The sequence below is a fragment of the Macrosteles quadrilineatus genome, unplaced genomic scaffold (assembly GCF_028750875.1).
Source record: "Macrosteles quadrilineatus isolate MER2022 unplaced genomic scaffold, UCM_ALF_1.0 Scaffold_2__2_contigs__length_208266976, whole genome shotgun sequence".
NCBI lineage: Eukaryota > Metazoa > Arthropoda > Insecta > Hemiptera > Cicadellidae > Macrosteles > Macrosteles quadrilineatus.
Genome location: NW_026542595.1, coordinates 203,207,609 through 203,229,336, shown reverse-complemented (window position 1 = coordinate 203,229,336; position 21,728 = coordinate 203,207,609). Strand labels below are relative to the sequence as shown.

Genomic DNA, 21,728 nt, shown 5'->3' with positions numbered 1-21,728 from the left:
AAAAAAATCGGTCCCGGGTCCAGGTCCATGAATACTACGGTAATAGCTTATTCCCTATATGGGAAATTCGCTAAAATAAAGTGCTCGACGCATTACGATGGATAGTCCATCAAAATCGAACTTGATCGAAATTGAACTTGAACAATAATCATTACCGCCATATAAAGTAGGTAAAACAAAAAAATATTTAAAATCCCAGGTGATAAAAGCAACGATTACAAGGTAAAAGCAACGTTGGTATGGGATCCAACATGCGATGCAGCGATATACTATGTCTTCTATGGTTCGCCTTTTTTTCACAAACATTAGAAAAATTCTATATTTCCACAATTCGACGATTAGTGAAGTTTATGACTATTTATGTTGCCAGATTTAAAAAAACAATCTATAAATATATTTAGCTTGTTTTATATACGTAGTTATGCGTATGTGGTCTACTATTTTACCTTGTTGAAAGAAATGTTGCCATAGCATTGAGCTGAATAAATGATTAAAATACAATGCACTAACTGTTCCCCTCTTTCTAAGAACACTGTCAATGTAAGCCTATCAAAATAACTAAATGACAGGGCTGTAAACCGTCGTGACAAGCCGTATTTAAGCGGCGTTTTCCTAGCGACGCGATTAAGCCTGTTACGCTGCGTGCTTCGTGCTCCGCGGTTGCCGGAACCACCGATCCCTTTTAAACTAAATGAGACTGTTTTCCTAGCGGCGCGGTGCGCGACTAACCACCAACTGCGCAGTGCGCAGCGCGCAGCGTGGTTGGGACCACTGCCTCGAGAGCAGTCAGTTGCGAACCACGCTGCCGAACTGGGCCATTGTTTACATTGGAAATATGGAGAAAACGATAAGTTGTAGTGATGTCACCAAGTTCACTGGTGATGATGAAAGTTTATCATCGGACTGTGTGTACGAGTTTGAAATTCTGTGGAAAATGAGCCATCCTGATTTTAAAAATAACTTGAAGAAGGACAAGCTTTGGAGTGGGATAGGCCAAAAAATAACTCAATCGACTTTCCTTCAATTAAAAAGTTTCCTTAAAATTTACTTCATTGTCTATCAGGTGCCTATTAATAAGAGTACTAAAAGCACCCCCATGGCGCCTAGATCTAAACAGTTCACTGCAGGAATTTCGACTTTTGGACAGTAGAGCTAGGGCTATATGTCGAGTCGACATCTTCGTCCATCTCTTCCTCTTCCACCAACAACATAAAAGCGAGACTCTTCTTTCTCCGATCCATAGCAGAACGCTACTGTGGAAACCACGAATCTGCTTGTTACGCAACGCATTGCCGGATTTCTAGGAAAACACTTTTGCGCAGCGTAAAATTTTAATCACGCTGTTCCTGGCCACGCTGCGTTCTTTAGATTAATCGCGTAGCACGCAGCGCGGTTACTGAAGTTGGAGGAAAACGCACCTTTAGACGGCCATTCGGACGTGTATGCGGCGATACTGTTGGAAAGTACGCCGAAGTACCACAGGTCGTACAGGTCAGCCTAGACCTATTGGAGCGATGCCAAGAGTATGCATGGCTCGACCTGCTGCACTCCTTCGGTAATATCGTGCGTTATTTCGATTGGAAATTCTCGTAATAGCTTATCAGTCAGATCAAATCGCGTGGAAACGTGCCAAAAGCAATATTCGTTCATTCTGTGGCTTTCACCTCATTTGAGTAAAATTGTTCTGCTGTTGAAGTTATATACTTGAAATTGCTCCTTTTAGCGAATTTCCCTATAGGGAAGTAGCTATTACCGTAGGTCTCATGGTAAGACTTAGGCCCGGGACTGATTTACTTTTTCATTTTAATGTCCCCAGAGGCCAAAAACACCATTCGTTAAAATTTGTATATATGTATATATATATATATATATATGTCTGTGAACACGATAACTTGAGTAATTTTTATCCGATTTTGATGAAATTTGGTTAGAAGGTGTAAGGCGGGATAAACTTGAATGAGTTCGCGATCCAGCATGATCGGACCATGGGAACAGGGTTTTATGGGGGGTTTTATGGGTTTTTCCCACTTCTTACCCTCAAAACACAAAATTTCCCAATTTTTCTCTAAACCTTCTTAAAGAGCTTAAAAAAACAAACAATTCAGTATATCAAAGTGTTTTTGTTCGGTTATTGGTTACGGAGAAAACTAAAAAAAATGGTAAATTTAAAATTCCCATGTTATTCTTATGGAGAATATTGTAAAATGTTGTAGATTGCTTGTTTATGGATATATTTTGATCAAACTTGGCAAATTTATTTATTTTATAGTAAGCTATCAATATTTTACTAAAAACACACTACTTTATTAGTTTCCTTGTAGCAGCAAACCTAGGTACTTGTTAAACCTAATGTTATTTAAATAGATCAATTGAAAATCAATTTGGCCAAATGGAAATTCGCTTAGACGGCAGGTTTGCTGCGGCGGGGGTATTTTACTATTTTGCCTAAACGTTCTTGGTGCATTTGTATTAATCCCGGTTTTTTCTGTGCATTCAAATTACATCATAAATGTTAAATAAAAATTTACCTTTCATCATTACATACGGTTTTATTTAAACATAAATTATAAAAGCAAAAGTATTTTCTTATTGCAGGTTTAATAGAGTCTACTATGGTTCTGAGGTTTTTCACTGAGTAAAATCGACACATGGTTTGCCACTTTGTTTGATGCTTTATTTGCTGTGTGGAGATTGACTAGTTTCAGCATGGTTTGCAATGGTTAACATTTTATTTATATAATTTGATTTTATATATGTTAGCATAGTTTTTTGACGTTACCTATTGTAATTGATTACTGTAATTGATAACTGAATAGTATACATTAATCTATACTAGAGGTCTTCCTGTGGTCGAACACTGGACCAAAAATATATAATGTACATACACATGTATTTTCACCCCACGCTGTAAATAAAATATGTGATTGGAATTTCTTCTGTTTGTTTTAGTTTCTGTTTATATTTCGTTGTTATTTCGTCACCAGCATGGCAACCCTTAAGGCCCAAGTTATTTTTTAAATGTTTAATCAACTTTTGTGTTTATTTTTGTGCCTGTTTTAAATTATAAAGGGATTCTGCACATCTACAGGAAAATATCTTTTTAGCAGTATGCGTAGATTTTAAGATTTCAATAGAGAATTCATATGAAATAAGCCAACTTTCTATTTAAGCCAAACCGTAAAGACAAATTATTGGTATAGGCTATAGAGCCTCGTATGACATATCAACTCAAAGTTAATGTTATCAAAGTAACAACAAATTTGGGGAGAAAGTAGTTTTTATAATTTTCAATGACATATTTTGAAATAAAGACTGCTATCTCAAGTCCGTATAATGTCTACATTAGTATCAAAAAGCCAATGCTCATAACTTTTAATTCTTAAATAATTGAAAAAAAAAAGAATATTTATACCATAGAAATATTGAAATTTACAGAACGTTAAAGAAAATGCAAATCCAATTTGGCATTTTTAGTTCGAGTAGGCCTATATTTTACGTAAATTAATTCTAGATAATATATTAAAGAAAACTGTTATGATATTTTATTTTTACAGTTATACCCACATGCAATTATCTGCAAATCAAATCAAATCAAAGCTTTATTTTCCAATAGACATTACAAATGCATGTGGAATGGTCAATAAAAGTATTCTGTTGGTATTTTTTTTTTTAAGAGGTTGGCGGCCTCTTTTAACCTTGCTTTTGCCCGTCCACATAGACTACAGATCTGTGCGTGGAATGTATCCAGCAAAGCAAGGGGTGAGCCGGTACAGTACAAAGGTGAACTGTATTGATGGTTGTGGCAGTGACCATGATCCGAACCCACGACACTACTGCCTTGGGCCCGAAGTCCGCGACGCTATCAACTGAGCCACCGACTCACCATTTGTCAAGGAAGAATACAATAGATGTAGAGTACAAGGTCATATCAAAAGATACAAAGAGAATATAAAATGCATGCAGATGAGGATAACTATAAGAGAAAAAAAAGTAAAATCATTACTCAATATGTAATGGTCTAGGAAGTCCTAAAAAATCGTTAATTTTGTAGAACGGGTTCTTTACTAGCCACATATGAATTTTAGCTTTAAAAACTTTGTAAGGAAGTTATAGCACTACTGTTATACCGTTCTTAACTTACATAATAAGTAGTTTGACTATGCGAGCTAGTTAAAACCTCAAACCAAATGTGAAACACTGCATATTAATACATATATCAATACTCCGTAACACATGTTTAAGTGGGTCTGTCTGTAAAGTTCAGCTGACATACAGGTTAGGCAGCCTATCACTGCCAATGCAGCTGTCTGGAGATATGATAAGCTGAGACAAGCTGAACTGGTTACCATCAGATGCAAGTGTAAATCCTTGTATGGTGTTACTTTCTCAATCAATTCCTCTCAAAATACTATCGGTGGATGTGCGTGAAAGAGTTAGAATATACGATAACCTTTTACCGTAGTTTTGGTTTCAAAAAATAATCCAATAGAAACAACCTGTACTGGTTATTGTCAGATTAAAGTGTACTGAATATCCTTGAACTGGGTTACTTTTTAAATCGATTATTTTTTGCTCGTTGTTCTTGGTAGGTACCGATTAAAAAATCTGACATTCTAAAACATTGGGTTGGTTAGAGTTTTTTTTTATTCTGAAAACAATTCAAGGGTATTATTTTTCTGTGGTATTATCAAAACCAAAAGTTTGTTTCCAGAGCCATCGGTATTTTTTTTTATTGTAGTGAAGGAACGACCCTAAATCTAGTCTGCTACCCTGGATACTATGAAATGGATGTGAAGTAGGCAGATAAACCTCAATCAGTATATTAATTATTTGATTAATACGGTTGTTAGAAGTTGCCGCCGGGCTGGGCAACTCCTTCTATCTTAAGGTCAATTCTTAGGTCATAATCGACCTATGTCAAACTGTCTTTTAGGTCATGTGATATGGCCTTTAATGAATATACATAACCTCACCCCAGAAAACAATCTTGGTTGTATATAGTTACTCTTTCGGCTATGTTATAAGTGTTAACCTATAATTTGAATCTGACATTTAATTAAAAGGGAACTGAATTTTGAGAGATATATTAGTTGGGTAACACCTCATAAGTAGCTCAATTGCTTACAATAGCCAACTAATCCATTTCAACAGCATACAAAATTATTTAACTATTTTCGGCTAGTTCAGAATGAAGGGTTCTTGAAAACTTTAATGTTCCTTTTAAAGTTGTAATTTTGTTGGTAATCAGAAATACGATTTAATTATCGATTACAAGAAATGCATACCACAAAATTATTTAGCTGTGAGTTTTATTAACTGCTGAACAGTTTTTGAAAGTTCATAAATTTATAGCCCATATGGGAAATTACATCTGGTCTCTAAATGGATCCTGAAAGGGATTAAACAATCAGCAGCGTCCAGAGGTTATAAGGTGAGCATTATATAGCCACTTAGCCACCTAGAGAAGTTTTCCTGTAGGCTGGTTTCTAAGGTTGATAGATTTAAATTATTTTTTTATCAAAAGTCTTAACAAAAAATATTATTGTGTGTGATTATTGATCCAGTGTGTGCACAAAACATGGTATAACCCATGCGCGCCAAAACTTATAGCGCTATTATTGTTCATAAAAAAATTCCTTTTAAAACTAACTAGCTGTTACCCACGGGCTTCATCCCGTTTAACATCATAAGTATTAAAAAATCTATTGATTGGTTAAGTTAATCTGAAATAATCAAAATACAGTAAAAGAAACAAATAATCACACCTGATTTTAATAAGGTAATAAATTGAAAGAATAACAACAAATAAGTACAGCTGAGGTATTTTTAACATTATGTATATGAAAAGTTCCCTTTAGAAAGGAATTACGACTTTAAAGGGTAATTTATGAAATAATGGATAGTTTTGCGCAAGGTTTCTCGTCATGACGAACATTTGAAGTATGTGGTTTAGGGGGGTGTTTTCTCAAAGTTCATGGGTACTTTTGGCTTTATATATAGATATTAAAACTTACAACATAAATGAACAGACAGACCTAACAAGGAAATAATACGAATTCCTTTCTATTAAAAACCCAACTGAACAGAATCGTTCCAAGAAAGAAAGCTATATTTCAAACAGTAGTAAAGAAAGCAATAAAACGGGTTCAAAGACGGAGCCCTGCGGTACACCAATGACCAAGCGAAGCGTTCACCGCGCTGTCAATACTGGCTGTTACTTCATTCTACCACATTCAGCCATGCCACGTGCTTAAAAGCTCTTTCTTTCATGTGTATTTTTCAAAAAGTGTCTTTTAACATTTTCTAGATTAAACAACTCTAAAGAGTTTATCAGCAAATGTTTCGCCCAATAGTATACCTTCAAAAGAAAACGCCACACATATAAAGGCTTTGACAGCAGGAATTGCTGTTAAACGTAACTTAAATACTTAATATTTTACAATAGTTTCCGAATTAACTGTATGGTTCATACACCTACTTAATTGTCATTTAAGTAGTTTCAACAAATCAAATACATACTGAACTTGACCTTTTAAGGGTTCACATTGTTGTATAGGAATTTTCTGCAAGACCATATACAAGTGTCTTACCGAAGAATAACGTAAACGACATGAAACCCCCTTAAAGTTGATCTTTCATATACTTCAGTTTTTTGGATATTGTTTTATGGTAGATCAAAGTTCTCCAAAAAACACTACTAGTTAAGAAATCTGAGCATTTTTCTTGAGCTCCTGTTTCAATTTCATCTATCAACAGTGGTATTTACACATATAATAACGGTAGATCAAAATGCACCTTAAGATAAGAGTTCAAACTAAAAAGTGTGAGATTATTTTAAAAACATAAAAGTAACCATTGGATATCTGTTGAGCAATATAAACAACCCTTTGCAAATTGTTAAGTTAGTATGATGCATACAAATTAAAACTATTTGTAATTGGAAAAAGTTAACAAACTGCCACAACTTAGTGGTTCTATTCGAAGCCTGATTCGCCCTCCGCCATAACCTTCCCCTCACACATGGCCCAGTGTCACGGATGACGACTTTATAAGTGGCACATGGGGCGGAGTGTCACAACAGAATTTATGGGATCGGACAAGTTTTGGCTACGGTGTGCACAGTTGACTCATCGTGTCTGGGACCATCTTAGGGGTGTCTAGTCGATATGAACAAATATATAACAACAATCTTACAATATTGGTGTCTAGCATGATGTCTGGTTGAGATTTACACCCACGATTGAAATTTACACAATCTATTTAAGGAAACCTAGGCCTCAGATTAAGATATTATTTTTTCATTTATTTAGAAACCTTGTCATTTGATCATTCAACGCCGACCTAAATTATTTTGAAATTTGATTTAGTAAATTTTCAGTTTCGCGCTTATTGGACAAATGTTCTTCTAAGCTTTACCATAGATAGCATACAGGGAGTTCCCTTAAACTGTGGTCATACTACGTATGTTGTCCCTTAATTTTCGATCAGCTGTTTAAAGATGGATTCTACACAATGCTAAAAACTGCCATAAATGGTATACTAGTAAATTATTATTTTTTTTTTTTACTTTTATTTATTAGTCAACCGATATAAGTACGTTTTCTCACGATTCCTTTAATCATTTATCATTACAAGGCGTCTCAATATAACCAAATACTATAATTGAATTATTAATTCGTCCAAGTAGAAGATTGAATTATGACAATTAACCTGGTAATTTAACAAAAAATAAATAAGCCATGAATAAACACACAGAGGAACTGCCTAGAAGGCATAATTTGCTTATATTACTCATATACGATTTTACATTTAAAGGATAACTTGGATTTTAATTTATTTTAGATCTTGAAACAAATAACAAACACATAATAAACTCGAAGAGCAACATTTTAGCAAACAACCTCAGCTACATACTAAATATTTATAAGTTGTAATATTGTTTTGAACGTTTTATTTACCAGTTCACGTATAATATCGAATTTAATAGTGATATCACAGAATTGCCTCATCAGTAGATTAATCGTTAAAAAGTAATCTTTTCTAAAACTTTCAGACTTTTTTGCAGTAGTTAAACTAATACCACACAATGACAATATGTTTTTTTTTTTTTACTTAATTCAACAATGACACTTTTAACATTAAGTTTTTACATAATTTTTTCCAAACTAAAACTATTACACGTAACCTTTACATCAATTAATTATCCAGTTCTAGTTGATAGGGATGTTTGAAGTAGCCGCCGAGCTGGTTAGGGTGAACCCCGTGTATCTAAAGGTTAACCCTTAAGATCTTAATCGACCTGTCAAACTATCTAAAGGTTATATGATAACATAATAATGAATATGTATAACCTCTCTTCTAAACCGACTTTTGGAACCATTCAACTTTTCTATCTCAAGATGTTACTCTAAGTTTTAACCGAAGTCTCAGAAATCTGATGTTAAATAACGTGAAACAAAGATTACGGAATTAATAGAGATACTCCCTTTATTCAGTGTTAAGAGGAAATGCTTGGTAAACCAAATACATATTTGATCTGGCCAATTGTAAGCAATGTCTTTGGTTAATTAACAGCTATTTAGTAAAATACTTAATACGGTTTAATTTTGTGAATCTTGGGATTATTCGTGGCTAAAGTTAATCACATAAACAAACTATCCTTTAAAATGAAGAACAAACATAAGTTTTTACAAGCTAGAATTCAAGTTTTAAAAATTCAAAAAATACAATTGAAAATCCGTTTATTTAATACTACGAGCTTAACAAAAGAATTTTTCTGGTTTGTCCCATGACAATTTATTATTTGCCGTCAAATTACACTAACAACTTGACATTCACAATAATTTGTCACGCTTTTGCAATCGTTCTACATACAACATATTTAAGTTTCTCTCGTGAAAATCATATTACGATATGAAGTATGAAGTATGTTGGCTGATACTTTACTTGTAAATTAAGTCACAGTTGAGTTAATAATTTGGAGACCTGTCCTATTGGACCTATTACGTTTTATTAAATTAAGTGAAATTAAAAATTATTTATTTTTTCAGGCAAAGTTAGGGCCACATGACTCTTTCTTACACTTAACCTAAATATCTGAACCTGTTTAATTGAGTTATAGTCTTATATCATCGAAATTAATTTCTGGCAACTAAAATTATACTTAAAACAATAATAGCAGTAATAGTATATAGTTATAATAAGTTTAGGGATAAACCTATATTATATCACAACGGTAACATTATTTGTAAAACGATAGTACCTTAAGAAAGGTAGACACATAGTACTATCATGTTTTATAAATTTATATACAAGTTTATATATTTTATTATTTTATATACATTTACAATTATTTTATTTTGTGGGCTTTAAATACTTTAAATCACAATAATAACATTTAAACGGAAATGCATTATTTGGAAGAAACAAATATTACGGATTTAAACTGTAGATTTTTTTGAACGATATTTTTTTCACCAATATTTCTCTGGAGCTTCCAATCTCATAAGGTTTGCTAGATGTGATATGAAACAAACCCAGAACAGACCAGATGCTGAGATTTTATGGAACGAGATCCAATCTTTTAGGTTGGTCACACACACAATAGTACCCTTCCCAACCCCCAACACCAGTGTGCGTTATACTATTGTAAATAGGTAACACAAATTTAGTCCATGCAATGTAGGCTATACTCTAGTATTTATTGTAATCATCTTATAACACAATTCACTAAAATCAACCAAATTCAATCTTATAGAAACTAGTTCACTTTGCATAGTGTAACCTATGATAAAACAATACCAACTTTTCTCTTTAGTGTTAAGTGAAAATTAAACATGTTCAAATTCTCGAACATTAAAGTTATATTATTGGATTTCAGATACTGAAGTAAGCATCTTATGTATATAGCAACAGCTGAAAATATTTTTTAAAGAAAAATTAGTGGAACTAGCCACTTACTTAGTTAAGTATGCTACTTCTATTTACCCCATTTTAATAGCTAATCTACGAGTAACATAAAGGATGTAGTAGTTTACGGTAATTGTATTTTTGCTTCAGTAAGAACTATGTTCAACAAAATTAGTGACCGACATCAGCGCACACTACGCGCACAATTCAACAATCTTCCCTTAAATTCAAGACTGGCTACAACTTAAGCATAGACTTCGATGCGTCTATACATTCCATATGTTAGACATATTCCACTAAAGGGCGCAACGATCGAAAACACCCCGAGCCTACGTTGATAAGCATTGTAGGCCAATGGGGGCAAATGGCCTATTGTCACCCGTTGTGGGGGAGGCACAATAGCACAGACCCTACAACACCCCCGCTACGTAACATGACCCAAACATGGGCTACGGCTTCGGCTCAGGTATCTGGCTAATTGTAAAAAACATTGTAACATGGAGTGTATCCGTTACTCCAGACGGTGGCCATACGTCCAGACATTTCTGGTCACTGATTTTGAAATTGAGCCGCTAATAGTTTTGGTCCTTCCTAGTAACGTGTAGGCTATTACACATGACAAGGTAAATGTATAAAACTTTTACGAAATCTAGTCTTTAATCGGTTGTCAACCGGCTTTTTTGGTCACTGTTTTTGTAAATAAGTCACTGCGCCTTGTAAAAATTTGACGGATATTTTTTAAATATTCGCTGCCTCAACAATAGTCGTTTCAAAATAGTTTCGAGGTATAGCATCGAGTGTAGAACGTGTATGACTTGAGAAGTGGGATAATTGCATGGAAATGTTATAAAAGTCTTGACTCACCTCTTCTTAGTACCGATCGACGTATAATTCGCCTTTTGTATGATAAGTAGGATTAATTTATTTTAAAAAGATGCAAACACGACCATAACATGCATTTGTCAGCTTCCTGGCTGCTGAAATGAGTAGGAAACAGTTTGAATTTTGTAGAACTACAAAACACTTGGGGTTCCTCTCTAGATTTCGCGACAGAACACAATTGCTGTATTTACAAAGGTCAAGAATGTTAAAATGTTTTAATGGTCAATTTTTTTAGTAAATATTCTAAGAAAATTAATCTTATGTTATTTTTTCCCTTGCGATTTTTTTTAAAAGGTTGTGTTTTAGAATTTAACTATTTAATAAACAATCATAAAAGTTACGATTTAGCAACGCCTTTCCAGTGTTGCACTTTCACTAATAAGTTTCTACTGGAGACGAGCATCGAATCATTGAATCACTGCATTATGGCACTACCGACTGGCGAGGTTTGAACCCGAGACTCCAAGCTAGAAGGCTCGCTCTGCACCACTAGATCAGCTAAGAGGAATGTAGTGCAGATATGATGGCGCCACAGGGTATGTTCAACATTTGCCCACGATGCCAGCCCGCATACGAAGATCTGTTATTACACTCACATGTGTTGGTTGACTAGATAAGATTTGTAGTGTAAACTAAACAGTGTACTAGGATTAATGCCAAACAGTGTTAGGAGGCTATGGCTGAGTGTGTTGTCGTTCTTTATTACACCGCCAGTAAAGTAAACCTATGACTGATGACGTTCGGGAAAAACGACAATTTCAAAACTACCCCTATTAATATTTGTTCTCTAATCTGGGTGGACAATTGAAACAGCTAGGGATCGAACCAGAAACCTCCATGTTTTGAGGTGATTACAAATAAATACTCGGCTACCCCAAGAGACAATTATTGCACTTAAATAATCAAACGATGTGGATAAACAACACATTTCCAAACTACCAACACTTTCCTACCAAAATCGCTTCTTTCATGTTCCATCCCCAAAACGAGTGCCTAGATCATTTTAATCTCCTCCATTCGTCACTTCAAAGTGCTATTTTCTGATTGCATCATTACAAAAGACATAACGAAAACATCATTACAAACAGCGGTGAGTGCTGAGTGCATTACAACATAACGAAGATGCATTTACTTATCTCGAAAAGGGTGAATGCTTTTACCACCAGACTGATTACTAGGGGGAAGTCTCATTTGCATTGCGGGAAATATGTCTAATGTTGGGACAGTGTCGAAACATACGCCGGCAGGCTTAGAAGCTGATTGAAAAATACGCCTCCCGCACGACAACGGGTATTTGGTTTTAATTAAAGTGGAAATATGCACTGTCATTTGATGTAAATGCAGTACTACTTCGTTTGCAAATGGAAAAGTTGGTTAGTAAATTTTAAGTGATTAGTTTTAGCTTGATAGTGGAATTACGTTTCGTTGTTGATGAAACTATGCGTAGCTTGAGTAATTTTTTTACTTAACTTAATAATTTAATTTACACATGAAACTATTATTAAAATGTACAATAGAGATTTACGTTTTTTGTGTATAATATTTAGTTTTACAAAAATATCTTATTTAACGGTCTCACTCAGACGCAGACGTGCCTACATTTTGGTATTCGCTGTTTCTGAAAAGGGAAACTGTAATTGTTACTTCTGGTTGAATAATTTCAAAATCTTATCGTGTAAAAAAATGTTGGTTATTATTGTCTTTATTAAAAATCCTAAAATGTCCATAGGGTAATTTGTTTTATAGGCTAAATGACATGAAACAAAACCTGACCTAGACATGGATTTCATGCTAATACCATAATTTTACAGCTATTCAATCCACATGACGAATATTAAGATAGTGTAGGTTAGTACGTTAAGATCTATCTGGGGTTCAACCTTCTTCATTTCTCCAAACCAAGGCTATTTTTTCCAGAAAATAATTCATCCTTACAAACACCTACAAATAACTAACGACTCTCAATCAACAATGTGTCATAAGTTTCCAATATTGGACATTACGTAAGTGTAAAACAGTTATTTGTACAGCATAATGAGTGTAAACGACACCTGGAGAGGGGAGAGGTAACCAAACACTGACTCGTTGTGGCTTCGTAGGCAAGGTCATGGTGGTCTCGATAACGGACTGATAAGGCGGGGTGACTCACCTGTCTGAAGGTCAAACAAAGTTCGAACATAGTAGTGAAGGTCATAACATACGTGTTATCACGTATTACCATAGATTAAGCGTATGCCTAATCTATAGGCCTACCCAGTGCCAGTGCACTTCACAAAATGCAGTGCTCCACTTTAATTTATGCACGTTTTCTTTTAATTTTTATGCTTTGACTTGGCAAGTATTTTTTTGTAATGAATGTCCGAATAAATTATTTTATTTATCAGATACACCATTTTTGGTGCTGAAAGTGACATATTGGTATTACAGAGAATTTTTGTACAACGCAGAAGAGAAATTTTTGAACTTTGGGAAATGCTATTGATGAATATAAACGGTCTCAAGCGTTTTAAATCTAAAGGTCGATTCACACACATCAGTCCAGTCACAGTTCCGTTACAGTGCAGTTGCAGTCCAGTTACAGTCCAGTCGCAGTTGCATCCGCAATTTCCCAGTCAATTGTCCGTCAGTTGGTTTCAGTCAGTCTTCCGTCTCTAATATTTACAGTAATTTACAGTCAAAAAATTTAAATTTTAAACCTATATTCTATTAAATTATCATTGTCCATCTTGTTGATTGTTACAAACAGTACTCAAAATACAAACGCAACCATTTTAACAACAATAACACTATTTTCTAACCTCAAACAGTTCCGTCAGGCGTCCGAAGAATCAAAAAGTATCGTTGGAAAGAAATCTGAAATTGACTGACGGATGCCAGCAGAGTGACTGACGGGACTGCAACGGATGAGTGTAGATAGCGCAATAGAAAATCCATCAAAGAATATTTTTGATAACTGTGACGTGCCTGAAGTGACTTTACTGTGACGTGCCGTAACTGATGTGTGTGAATCGACCTTAAATCAGAATTTTTTGCATGTGTCAGGCCTCTTTTATGCACGGCGTTTTCCGTCGGGCGGAATCTATCAGAATCTATCGGGCTTTCCGTCGGTGAGTGTTTTAACATGGGATCAAATGGGACCCTTTTATGCACGACGGAATCTCCGTCGCGTTTTAGAATTCCGTCGGAGGCCGACGGAGGACTTAGACTCCGCCGAGTTTCGGCGTTTCGTGGAGCGTGTTTTTACATAGGTTCAAATGGAACCCTTTTATGCAACTGCGTTTTTTTTCGTCGGGCGGAATGTAGTGCTGCCAACCTACCCCACGCTCTGTCATCCACAGTATTGAAATCACCTACGGTAATCATTGTAAATAGAATATCATTATTCATTGTAATTGATTAAAGAGTACAAATAAAGTGATGTAATTAGGGGAAAAATTACTGCATGAGAATGAATTACATTTTTGTTTAAATCCGCGGAATAATACAAACTTACTGTTTCGTAGGAACTTCTCAAACTTTTCCCCATCATTTCGCAGCAACCCATATAGGTTTGTGAAAGCCCTATCCACCCTACGACTTTCATTAACCGGGTGTACAGCCCATCTCTTTCGCCGTCGTCTCTCTTCATGTACAAATAAGTATACACCAATACACAAGGATCCATCTTGGGTCACTGACGATGGCAAAATGGACGAAGTTGGTAGCACTGACCACCCCCACCACGGGCATCAGCGGATTCCGCTCGGCGGAGAAACTGCATAAAAGGGACATCGATTCCGCCCGACGATTTCGCCCGACCGAAAACGCCGTGCATAAAAGAGGCCTCAGTGGCGTTTTTAATTAAGGGGAGTTGCTACTGAAATCGCTAAAATTGTTATTTTAACTAATTTTTACTTTGTATCAGGCTTTTATACTTAAGAAAGACCTAAAACAAAAAAAACAAAAAAATTGATAAAAAATATTTTTTTAAGGGCCCTAAAAGTGGATTTTATTGTTTTTTCGGAACATTTTTAAAATTGATATTTAAAGAAAACCATAAACCTTACACAAATGGAAATGGTATACTTTTGTTCAGCATCAAAATTTACTTTAACATCACGTATTTTTATTGTATTACAGAAACATTTACTTTTTTTTATAACAGCAAATTTTAAGAATATTTTTAGTTTTTTTAAAATTTTTTGTTAATTTATATTTAAAAAACAATTTTACCAAATGGATTCAAAATACGTGCTCTTTTAGGTTTTTATATGCAAAAGGTGTGTACAAAATTTCAGAACTGTAGCTCAAGTAGTTTTTTTTGGAATATAAAGGTTTTTAGGCTGAAACATGGAAAAACACAACTTTCGGGAAACGGAAGTTTTTCGGCAGATGTGTTTTACTATACAAAATAATTGGCACTTTTTAATAAAAACCATTTTTGGTAATGTTTTTTTTTTACAATGCCATGGTAACAAACAAATAAGAATGCAAAAAGCTATAAACTACAATTTATTTAGGGCTAAGTTGTGAATAACATATGCACATACCTTTTTATAAGCCTTTGTTTACATTAGCCTACTCGTCTTTGTCGCACCGTAAAACAGTTTGTTTTATTTTTTTCTCCTAGGTACATGTATGTAAAAATGATTTTGGGTGGTTTTTATGATGTAAAAAGATATATATAATAATTTAGGAACAAAAAAAAAGTTTTTAATTTTTGAAGATTTTTCACTAATTTGAGTAGCGACTCCCCTTAATTTAATTAATTTTTACACATACACTTTTAAGGGAAACTGGTTCAAACCATGTTCACATCCATTTAAGTTTTGCGAATGTGCGACGCATCGAACCCGCCCTTCCCGCACCGAAGTCCGAGACGCTACACACCCACATAACCGTTTTACCATCGAGTAGTAAAAAAAATACTACAACATAAACACCAATCGCATTTTTTCAGTTTGGTTTTTCAAGTAGGGTTTACTTTAAATCTAGATGCAGTTAGTAAGTAGATTTGCCATCGAATATGTACAAAATATAAAATTAAATCATTTTCATTCGACTATTTACAAACGAGTTTATATTGAAAAAACTTCAAGCAAAAGAGTACAAAATATACAAAATAGCAGGATCAATAGACACATTATTATTCTTATCTTTTTTAATGTAAAGATATAAAATAATAGATAAATTTGAAGGTAAAAAACTCATTATTGCTACGACATAAAGTCTAGTATTAACTTATCTAGTTTTAAATATTGGCAGATGACTAGTGAGGACAATAAAAGGCATTCAACTTACTTCTCATGCGAAGGAGCAGCCCCCACGATGGTAGTTTGCTGTCTACATCCCTGGGCTTATATTATTCTGAAACAAAAACAAAACTCGTTACAATATAGCTTTCCCCGATGTCACAGTATATTTAAAGTTTTGGATATCCAGTTAAACATATCATGGAAATCGTTCCGTTCCAATAAATGTGAGTACGTTTGAATAACTTGTTAATTTAACCGCAGGAAGTTTAATATTTAGACAGGGCTGTTATGAAAGTAAGTCAAAGACTATTGATAAGAGTTTGTTGCAATACTAGTGCTATTCCAGAGCTTAAAACGACTGTTTGGATAAAGTATAGCAATTTGTTATTGTACCTTACTAAATCGATATTAGAAATAAATTACATACAAATTTCTTTACGCTAGTTACCTTCTTTTAATTTGCTCTTAAATTTAATTTTGTTCATAAATAATAGAAAGGACGATTTTTATAGTTCTTTGGATGCAATATACTTCGCCATCACAACAATATATTTAATTTTAATCTTAAACACGATAAAGGATAAAGGGGTACTAAATGTGCAGATACGAGAATGCTATTATTAATCGGAACTGTTTGCATATGTGAATTCAGGATTTTAAACTAAAAATAATTTAGCCATTTTTCGTTCTAGGGATAAAACTATTTGGGTCTGCTTAATCTCGGCGACTCATGTATGTACGAAAACGGCCGTTTTTTGCTTTAGTATAACAACTTTTTACAATTTTGACGTTGTTGCTGGTAGCAGACATTTCGCAGACGCCCTCATGCCAACCTCACGCCAGCACGTCAGTGTAGTGACGTATGTTTACAGTGAGTTAATTGTTTGTTCTTCCCGTTTCCGGCAAACCACGGCGGTCCATCAATTCAGGAGGTCTTCAAACAAATCTCAACTTAAACGTAGAGATAATCCAGGATATTAGTTTAAATATTTAAAAGGTCCCTGCATTTCTAAAGCGGTCCATGTACAGTAAAATAGCATCGTTATTGGGAACATTTTAGTTACATTTGAAGTAATTAGCATAAGTACAGTGTTTTTTTTTTTTTTTAGTTTATAAAGGGAATATTTTAGTTTTGAAACCATTTAGTTTTCAATGGGATCCATACCAGTTTTACAATAACAACTTGTAAATGACGTTTTAAACTTAACCCAATAATTACGATGATAGCTCCGTGTCCTATCATATACTTTATTACCGATCAGATGATATGCATTGTTGAATTGTTTCATATGTGGATTAGTGTTACAGGGAGACTCCAAAATAAATTCCCAATAAGACTAAAGCTTGTAGACGACACACAGCTTTTTGACAATGAAGTAAAGAAACCAGGGATACTTAATTAGGAGCTGACTTTGTCCATACAGTGTATCTTGGTACCTGTAATTTAGGTGGTATTAATAAAAAACACAAAAAGTCACATACAAATTACATTTTCTGTTTGAATTATTTTGACGATAAATCTCTTTAGTGTTTGATACCGATATTTATATAGCTCGTCAACTTGTTACCTCTAGTTTAAAAATGTCAAAATATAATTTAACATTTACAATATAATATATGTGTCTGAAATTGAAAGAGATTAGCCTAACAAAAAATGGAAGGATTAATAATTTGAAAGATTATTTACACAAATTTACTGCCATCATGAACGGTCGCATTTAACCATAATCAGCCCTACAATGTATAGAGGTTTAGTTATCACTGAAGAAGAGCCTTTCCACTGTTTGCTAAACTATATATTTTTCCTTTTTGGGTTCCCACCGATGTAAGTAAACTTCAAAAGACAATCTAAAACACACTGAGCTTATGTGTTGCCATTTCTCAATATGCGCCCTAATTCAATAATAAATAGGAAAGAAACATTTAATAATTTTGATTATGATGTACCTATTTACTTGCACTTATGTTATGTATTGTTAGTATGTTGAGGGTGGACTTTGGCAGATTCAAACGGTTGAATTAAAATTGATCCCTGGTTAATCACGTGATAAAGTGCCTGAAAGCCAGTCAGTTCAGTGAGCTAAACAGTGTACAATAAACGATTTATTATACAAGCGTATGGAGGAGCATTTCTATTGTACTCAACGACTTCACTCCAATTGGAAAAAAACTGTCAAATAAGCTTTACAGCAGTTGAAAAGAGAGTTAACAACAGAAGAAACACCTATAAGGGCAATTGCCCAAAACATTTTTCGTATATACCAGGGATTTGCCCGACCTCTCCAAAGTCATCTACAAGCCCCAAAACCTCAAATTGGCTAGGAACACAGGAAAGCATTTTAATAAAGGTTTAGACTTCCTAATATATAAAGGGAAATGGAATTTACAAATTTAAAAGATTAAACACTTTTAAGGGATAGTGGGTTAAAATTTGTAAAATGTGTGTAGACATACTTGTGATCGGACCTGTTTCTCTCACACAAAAAACGAAAGCCAAAGCCAGAAACACGTCAAATCTTTGGATAACTAAATCTAGCGGCACGTCTTTTGTTTCTGAAAACAGATTTTTGTTTTTATTCAATATTTGATGAATATACATAGTCATAGAATGTCTCCGTCTCCCTGTGTCAGGTAGGGACGAAGACAGCTTGTTATACCACGGCTACTGTTCTCCCTCCTCTTACATCAAGTGTAGGGGAATCTGGCTTGTTACCCGCGAAAACATCTCACAGTTTCCCTCGCAAAGAGCGGCCTACTCTGCTACTCTGCATTAAGTGCGCGGCGTCCTGACTGGGGCGAATACCATTGACTATAGATACTTGAATTGTTACTCTATTGTATTATCTACCTATTTTGATATGTGATTCATTTTGGATTACGTTTGAGCCCACTGATGTCAACTGTGTTTTTGTTTAAGCTTATATTCCCAATGCAAAACCCATTAAATTTACAAACAATTTATGCTTATTAAACCAATGGACTAGCATAATCTAGCCTGACCAAATTTTTATTTAAATGAGTTAGAGGTGAAGAATCTTAATCGGTAATTTGATTTTGTCAGAATAATTATAAAGCTGGTGGAACGTCAAAAATTTAAAAAACACACACTTTATATATTGAGATAAAACAAATATTAAAAACCCTTGATTAACACGGCTGACAAATGAAAAAGGATGAAAAATGTTTTGAATCTGTGGTCCCGAATACATGTTGTATAGTTTTATATTTCATTAAGAAGTTCTGAAGACGTAATTTTACACTCTCAAAGTGTATCTACAGCTCAAGTTCTGTTTTAAACTACCTAAATTGCTACTCTATGCCAACATCTAACACTATTGTCATTGAATAGTTGATATTGAAAACCAATAGACGTTGATTATGAGCCTGAGACTACTTAAATTTTGCGTACTCAGGAACCACTACCAATAATCGTTAAACTTTTTCATGGGCAACGGAAATTACATGGTTAAAAGTACGGTTTAAAATTTGGTGGAGGCATTATACATTTTATTTTATTCCATACGCTATAGGCCTACTGTACACTGCACTTATTTAATCCGATTTCTTGATTCAGCCTCAAATTTTAAGTGGGTTAAAATCACCTCGTTACCAACTAATAAATGATTCAGCATTTACAATTAGCATGATTCGAAACCAGGACTCCGATATCAACATCATACCTACCCACTTCTCAACACCATATACACCAGATAGCAAGCAGTGAGACCGTCTAGCATAGCCACTCAACCGATGAATAAGGACGAGGGTGACTGCTTCTTGAGTTCTTGAATGAACCGTAGGAAGGCGATAAGAATATGAAAGGTCAGGAACTGAAGAGCTGAAGAGGGAGTAAGGAACTGGTAAAAGGGGAATGAAAAATCGACAAACATAACACAAAAGACAGGATTTACACTCCGAAAACTCAAGGGTGATTTCTCTTCACGCCTGGCCATGATTAAGTATTTTGACATTTCCTATTCTCACCTTTGGTTCTCGTACGTAGAGTTAAACGGTAAAGTCGTGACTTGGGTCCATGTAGATAGCGAGCGCGAAACTAGTTCATGCTAAACTTCGAGATAAATCACGGGTACTGAATAAAATTTAGCTGGTTTAGAATTACTCACACAGGTACAAATACATTACAGGCGTTGTGGAGGGATTTTTTTCAATGTGTATAAAACTGTGGTGAAACTGTTGTTGCTGTTGATAGAGAGGTTGATGAAGACACCTTGGTTATATGTTATAATTTTGTTAACAAATAGCCTATTACAGATATTTTGTAAGGATAAAAAATGTCATGTTTCATTAAATTGCAATTTGTTTCAGGAATCAGGACACATGCATTCCCACTGTTTTCATCTATGTTCAGGAATATCAATGCTTCAAATTAGTCCAATTGTTATAATGTTTAATTACCCTTTAAAAAGCTATAGTTTTTATTTTTAAATTGAGTTATGGTTAAATTGGAGGTATTAGGCTCGTTTTCGTAGTTTGAGTGTATAAATAAATTAAAATCCTTAAGCATATTATAACTAAGTTTTTTTCAAAGATGTTGGTAAAGTCCCAGTTCGAAAATCGTTTAAAAACTAAAGTAAATTCGCCATCACTTGAGAGTTAATAAATTATTGATTAACAATTGTTTTGACTTGAAACAAAACACACATCCTGTAGGTGGATACTTAGAATAAACAAAAAAGAGATGCTTTTGTTTCTACAGCAATAAATAATTAAGTATATAATATAACAAGTTTTTGAACAACATTTTTTATATTCTTTCGTAGGCCTATGCTAACGAAAAAAACCTAACCTTCATATAAAACCAACCAAATAAACTGAGAAAGGTAGTTAAATAAGTAAATAATTATCACTATCAAGCAATTATCTCTTACTCGAAATAGTAGAGAAACAAGTCAATTGTTTAATTTTCACACATTAAATATAAGAAAACTAAGTATTTGTGTTGGATATATTTAACCAAAAATACAAATGATAGTGGGTATTTAATGAGCTTGCGAATTATTACAGATATTCGGGGATCTTCTGCTAAAAATCTTAGTTAACGATTAATTTTAATAAACAATACGAAACTCTTTACAGCGAAGTAAAATCCCAACAAATATTTATCATCAGTTAACCAAATGGACATTTCATAATTACAACATACTTACGTAAATAGCAATCCAATAGTCCATAACACTACAAGCGGTCCAGATGTTAAACCATGTCTAATACACGCAATAGAAACGAACAACACTTTACAACACCGAACCGATAGGCTAGCGCACCACGGACCGACTGAAGCGATCTCCAACAATGCATTGAGCAGCTGGCATTAGAGGAGAGGGGGAAACAGCTGATCCGATTGTTGTAGTCCACTAAACACTAAACAACCAAAAACATAGCAGCTCATATAGTTTAATACTTGTTATTGTGAGCTTGTTGATGGTTTAGCTGCCAATGTAACGATATAAATTATCTCTTGTGCAAAATTCGACTATATTTTGTTTGTATAAAATTTTCCTTCAAGAAAATAATTTCAAATCAAGAACTAATAAGAACTTTATTAACTTACTTTAGCAAAATAATTCACCAAGTATCAAATAATATATTTGCAGTGACTATTTTAGATCTTCGGGACATATACTGTAAGACTAAATTGTATGTTAGGAAATATAGATGAGATGCTATTAATTTTAGTGAGGG

At 34.2% G+C, this 21,728-nt stretch overlaps 1 long non-coding RNA gene across 1 annotated transcript in view; it reads right to left on the bottom strand.

Annotated features, from left to right (window-relative positions):
- The window catches only part of LOC128987776 (uncharacterized), a 72,208-nt gene extending 50,901 nt beyond the window's left edge, over positions 1–21,307 (bottom strand). The window contains exons 1-2 of the long non-coding RNA XR_008490281.1: positions 21,194–21,307; positions 16,072–16,137 (exon numbers count right to left, since the gene is read on the bottom strand). This is a non-coding gene — a long non-coding RNA (uncharacterized LOC128987776). The remainder of the gene's footprint in view (positions 1–16,071; positions 16,138–21,193) is intronic.
- Between the last annotated feature and the right edge of the window lie 421 nt (positions 21,308–21,728).